Consider the following 6,815-nt stretch of genomic DNA (forward strand, 5'->3'; position numbering starts at 1 on the left):
GAAGGTTTACTAAAGGTACACAACTTAAGAAGGTCCATTGAAGGTTGAGTTGCCGAGGCAAAGTCTCAACCACCAGTTTGCTTGAGTGTGACATACAAACTTGGACTTAGGTTGCAATTATGTCCCTTGGATGGGTTGACCTAGTAGAGGTCTAGGCTCAATGGACAAAGTTTTAAAGTAGAGGAGAGTGAGAAGGCCTAGGGGCCAAGAGAGAAAAGAGAAAGATTAAGGAGAGAGAGAGGCATCCTCTAGAGAGAGAGAAGTCACTTAGAGAGAAGGAGACAGGGATGAACTTGAGAGGGAGAGGAAGAACTTTAATATTCACTTGCATATCTTTTTTGAACTACAAAAGAACCTCTATATATAGGCTTAAAGGAGGCTATTAACAATACCTCATAAGTATTGTTAATAGCCTGAGGTCTTCCACACTAGGATCCACTTTGATTGACTAGGGCAATGGATCCATAGCAGGGTTCTTAAAAATTTGGATAGTATTAGTGCTTTAGGTAATTCGCCCAAGGAAGATCCTCTTTCGCTAAATGCCACCACTATTGATCGACAATTATTTTGTTGAAAAATCATGCCGTAAGGGCGGGTTCTTAGCAAATAGAATATAATGAACACATCTATATGGTTGGATTGCTAAAAAATAACGAGTATTGTTGGGGCGTGCACACCTAACCTTTTCTCTAGGTTTGGATACTATTTTATTTTTATATCTGATAGATTCAATAATTTACTGCCAAGTTTGATCTACCATTTATGAATATATTTGGAACAATTATCAGGAAGACAAGAAGCTCCAAGTCTTGATCGAAGGCAAATGCTCCTTCATTTAATGCATAACAAAACTTTTAAAACGCTCCTTCACTTAATGCGTAACCAAATTATTTCAAACATTTATTGGTTGTTGGTAGGGATGGCAATGGACCAAGGCTTCGCCCCGTACCGGGGATGGAGGACATGAAACGGGGATGAAGGTTAAAATCAAAACCGGTAGATTGCATCCTGTATCCACAATGCCTACGTAGACTGGATGAAATATTCATGGATATGCACATCCTCGTCCAATACTAACAATGATTTTTCTGTAAGTTTGGGTTGAAAAATGTGGTAGTACATGATATAAAAATAACCCATAAATTTTATGAAATTAAAATATTACAAAGAATATTATCAATCTACGTATGATTGCAATTGAGTATATAATTTTATTACTTTATTTTATTAGAAACAATCATTTTTTTTATATTTGAAATAATCATGGTAATGAGATTAGTTAAACACTTGTGCATTATTCATACATATCAATTGAAATCTCCGTAATCAAATCAATATTCTAAATTAGTATGTATAATTATAAATAATTAATTAAAATATTTAAACTTATCTAAATGAATCAAATTTTAATTAATAGACACTTAAAATTAATATAAACATGTAATTATAATCGACAATCATAAATATGTTTTAAGTTAAGATCATAAATAAGATCAAGATTATTTAAATAAGCAATCAAATTTGCTGAAAAAAAACTATGTTGTGCCCTTCAGATAAACTATGTTGGGCTCGGGCTGTGCCTGACCAAACTTGAATCGGACATGGGCTGCATTGTGCAGCCTGATCCCCACTCATTATTGCAGCTTTCGGGCACCAGGCTCGATGGCCACCCCTACCCATAAGCCCTGGTCTGAGTCACGGGTTCTTCATGGAACACAATGCCAACTGTACTTAGTCAAGTAACTCCACCAGATGTCATTGTCTCTGAGATGCCACCAGATGAGTGGGCTAACTACCAAATGTTTTTTGAATTTTTTTATCGCTTATTTTGAATTTTGGTTAACTACCAAATCAAACTCTTAAAATTAGAATTGAGATCAACTGCAATGTGATTGCACACTTTAAGTGCGAAGCAGGTTATATGTGCACCCCCCTGAACAGGCATGTGCATGTTCGTGGGTCTGAATGAGCGCCACATATGCAAGCACGTGCGGCTCATATCCCCATGTTTGTCAGCATTAGTTAGCATCAGAGTCTGGTGTGGTTGCAAAGACTTAAGTACCCTTTCTATCATTGGTGCCATAAAACGACCATTCTAGAAAAAGAGCGGTTGGAAAGACTTAAGTACCCCGAAGATGGTAATTTAAGACCCAGTCCCTGCACTGCAGGATTATCCGAGAAAGGAATTCCTTCTGAAGAAGGCCATGAACATCAAACATATCTCTCTCTCCCTTCTCTTTCTGCCTCTGTGCACATCCAGCAGACGATCCTACACTGCTCCATCAAGCACCGACTGACCTGCACACTGGCTGTAGCATGGTTCAACTTGATGAGTTGTGGAGCCTGATTCAGAGTTTTTGCCCTTACAGAAGGGGGGTCCGAGGGCTCCCCCTAGCGCGGGTCCCGCTACAGGTTCAGTGGGTGGGGGTCCAGGGGGGCCACCCCTGGCGGGATCCCTGGGGGGCAGTGCCCCCCAGAAGAATTTTTTTCTTGGGCCTTGTATAAATTCTTTCTTTTCTTTCCCTCTTATAACTGTCGAAAAAAAGCAATAAAGTTTTTCCTCTGGGTGGCCATGGTTTTTTACTCCCTCTCGGATTTGAGGGGAGGTTTTTCCATGTAAATCTGTGTCTTGTGTTTTGTTTGATCATTCTTGTTTATTATTTCCTTCGATTGTTTATTGTTCACAGTTTTTGTAACACTGTTTCCCGCCATTGGTGTCATGAAACGATGATTCTAGAAAAGGATACTTTTTTTTTGCTACGCGATTTACAAAAATTGCGTTGTGATTTTCCTTTTTTTGCAACGCGATTTAGCAATTTACGAGCATTACGTAGCGATTTGTGGTTTTTTTTTGCTATGCAATTTTTGTAAATCGCTACTTGATTTAGTGATTTCCTATTTTTTTTGCTATGCGATTTTCGTAAATCGCTACTCGATGTAGCAATTTTCTATTTTTTTGCTACGCGATTTTTGTAAATCACTACTCGATATAGCGATTTACAAAAATCACGTAGCGATTTGCCATTTTTTTTTGCTACGCGATTTTCGTAAAGCGCTACTCGATTTAGCGGTTTGCCATTTTTTTTTGCTATGCAATTTTCGTAAATCGCTACTAGATATAGCGATTTACAAAAATCGTGTAGCGATTTACCATTTTTTTTTGCTATGCGATTTTCGTAAATCGCTACTCGATTTAGCGATTTGCCAGTTTTTTCGCTACGCGATTTTTGTAAATCGCTACTGTGTATAAATCGTAAATCACGATGCCAAACTCTGCCCCCTTGAGCACGATCTTCGTCGTGATCAGGCTGTAGTCACTAGCAGTCCCGATGGCAGTCTTGAGGTCCGTAACAGGGAAGCCAGAGAGGAATGTGCCATTCTCGACGTTGGCGGGGAGGTGGGTCCTGTCAGAGAGCATGGTGCCGAAGGTCGAGATGAGGACCTCACGGTGTCAGAACCCGATGAATGCCCGCCAGGACTTGAGGGTGCGAACGCCCGTGTTGAGCAACATTAGGGTGGCCTGAAAGGCATAGCTCTGACCAGAAGTATTGCCGACGTAGGGGTAAACGCGCCAGTTCACTCACCTGGAAGCCGTACTGGAAGAAGATTTTGTTGTAGGTGTCTTTCGAAGGTGGTGGAGGGGCCGCCACAGTCGGTTGCCCGCTAGACGAGGGCAGCATTCCGGCCACTGCCAGCAAGAAGAGGACGACAGTTGCCATCAGATTGCTCGCTCTTTGCCTCCCTTAATTTCTCCTCTCTCTCTCTCTTTCTCTCTCTCTCTCTCTCTCTCTCTCTCTATATATATATATATATATATATATATATATATATATATATATATATATATATATATATAGAGAGAGAGAGAGAGAGAGAGAGAGAGTTTTACAGTGTTTCACGGAGAAGGAAGAAGAAGAAGAAGAAGATGACGACAGAAAGTTCAAACGGAAAAGAAAGAGAGAACTTTTCATGTTCGTTTCGTTGAGTCTGAACGTGTATTTTCGTAAATAGTTACAGAAAGACATTTTCGTTAAACTTATATCTATCTTTTTTATATGTTATTTTATTATAAAGTCATCGTGAGTAACATTGGCATATGAATTATTGCAGGTATCAAGATATTCTTCCTTACACGCTGAAACACACAAATTTGTCTTAGGGGGAGAACACACAACACCCTCCCCTTTAAGTGTGCTGCTACACTTGGTCACCATCATCAACTGTTGGGCCCCACAGCTGACAGGCTGTATCTCAAAGATGGGTGATCAGGTGCAGCAGCACACTAAAAGTGTGCAATCACATTGCATCTAAAATTCCATTGTAAAATCACTTTCACCTTCACGCCAAAGGAGTTGTAAGAGTTAAAAGCAATTACGATCTGCAGCTCCCTACATTTCTCTTCTTTTTCCTCTCGCCTTTTTTTTCTCCTTAAGAAATTTTTTACAGAGATACCCATGTTTGCTTAAACAAGCTCATATTTCCCTGAAAGGCATTTCAGGATGTATCTTTTTAAAGAGCCGAACAAACTGAACAGAATCTCAGCTTGTTCTTGTGGTGAACCGAGCCAAGCTTGAGCTGGTTCATCTAAACACAGTACATTTTCAAAAGTGAAAATAATATAGTTTGGATTCTAAACCTACTGAACCAAGTTGAAACCGGAAAACAAATTAATGCATTAAAGCTGTAAATAATACGAAGTGAACTCGCAACTTATTGCTTATAAGGCAGGCACTTTAACCATCTATACTCTATGAAGAAAAAACTTCTCTTGTTTGTTTGACAGTTTCGCTAAAAACATGAGAATAGAAATGTTTCTTCAGAGAAGATGGTCGTATTTGCAGAATATCTGGTAAAAGATGATTTCCCTATTTGACAATGTCTTCAAATTCCCTATTCTCGTATGAGTATGTGATTAGGGATGGCAGTGGACACGGGGAAACGGGTCCCACCCTGTCTCGCCCCGTTTGGACCAAGGATGAAGGAGATGAAACGGGGATGGAGGTTAAAATCAAAACCCGTGTTTCTCCCACCCCGTCTTGCCTCGTCCCAAATCCTTGTAAGGGATGGCAATGGACCGAGGAGAAACGGGCCCCGCCTTGCCCTTGTTTGGACGGGGGATGGAAGACATGAAATGAGGATGGAAGTGGGGGTGGAAGTTAATATCCAAACCCGTGCAGGATGAAGGCAGGTATGGAAGTTCAGATTTTGAGATGGGGCGAGGGTAGAGACCTTGTCCCCTCACACCCGCAGAGGTCCATTGCCATCCCTATAATACTGTAGAATCCCCACTGCAAAGGTAGAATGCTAAGACCCCCCTGGTTCATAAGCAATTTTTCCTGGGGACTGTAACTTCCACTTAACTCCCTTATACTGTCCGTACATCCCATGCTTCATCAAATTCCGAGCCATCACCTTGTGTTTGGCTTCATCCAGGTGGCCTTGTACTATCTTTTTCCGGTAGCATAAATGCAATGCATAAACATCCATGTCACATGCACCGTATATTTACTCTCTCTCTCTCCCCTGTCAAAACTCAGTACCAAGGTAACCTCTACTGCTACTATTACTATCAATAGAAAATTGGTTAGCAAAGATAACCATTAAATTCTCAAAAAAAAAAAAACTAAACAAAAGCATGTAAATAAAAAATTGTCACTTGGACACTTCCTTCTGCCTTTATATACCATTCTTAACAAATAATTTTGACATATTTTAATTATAATCGAGTGTAAGTATAATACAATAAAAATCCTATGAATCAACCATATAAATATAAGAATTGAGTAAGATAGCTGGACCGGTTAGGGTTCCACTGTCATCATTGACGGTTCTTGGATTACAACTTTATTGAGATCCATTCTCCAACTTTCATTAAAAAAAACAGAAGCGAGAAAAGAAGATGAGATAAAAAAAAGAATATTTATATCTAATTAAATTCCTCTGAAATTTATATACACGCTTAGTCTGATCGCATTGTTAAGACAGTTTCTACATAGAAAGTGGAAGTGAAGCCGAGGCAGAGTACTCGCCGTACAAGTCTGGGATCCCCGCAGCCGCCCATAAACGCTCGTTGAAGGCCTCCAGCATCTCATCGGCGACGAAAGAGGTCCGGCATAGCGGGCAAGTCCTTTGGTCGTGGTCCATCCACCGGTCTAGACAGGATCGGTGGAATATGTGCCGGCAATTGCCGAGGCGCCGGATCTCGTCTCCGCCTTCGAACTCGTAGAGGCAGACGACACAGCTCTCGCCACCTTCGCAGTCGCCGGAAGCCACCAAGTCTTCGAACCTCACCACAAGGAGGATCTCCCTGATCAGCATGGCGGTCACGGACTGGAATTGTGGCAGCTGGTCCATGCAATCTGGCCATGCTGGGTCTGGCTGAAGGAACCCGGCTAGACCCACTAACCCAAGGAGCCAGTTTATAAGCTCCCTAAGGAGGCCCAGCAAAGAGGCTGCGTTTACGAGGATCCTGGGCAGGAACAGCTCAGAGTAGCCCACCGGAAAACCCATTGAAAATCTGGAGAAAGAAAGTATCTTAGAGAGAGACAGAGAGAGAGAGAGAAGTGGGGAGATGTTGGAGATTAATAGGGATGGCTCTTGGAATGTATTACATGCTTTTGGATCTTATTTCGAGACTGCCATTCTGTTTTTTCTTTTTCAAATTTGAGTTTTCACGTGGACTGTTGGAAATTTTATGGACCGAATTGCCCCTAAAATTCTAATTAAATATCAAGGATTTTGGTCATGATGGTGTCCTTGGTACGATCATATTAGAGGGTGGGTTTAACAAGTGTCACTATTCCCATAGCTTGTGA

At 41.0% G+C, this 6,815-nt stretch overlaps 1 pseudogene; it reads right to left on the reverse strand.

Moving 5' to 3' along the window:
• Window positions 1-5,944: 5,944 nt before the first annotated feature.
• Window positions 5,945-6,524, reverse strand: LOC149836008 (brassinosteroid-responsive RING protein 1 pseudogene; annotated as a pseudogene).
• Window positions 6,525-6,815: the final 291 nt, after the last annotated feature.

This window comes from Nuphar pumila, chromosome 6 (genome assembly GCF_984573655.1).
Source record: "Nuphar pumila chromosome 6, dmNupPumi1.hap1.1, whole genome shotgun sequence".
Lineage (NCBI taxonomy): Eukaryota > Viridiplantae > Streptophyta > Magnoliopsida > Nymphaeales > Nymphaeaceae > Nuphar > Nuphar pumila.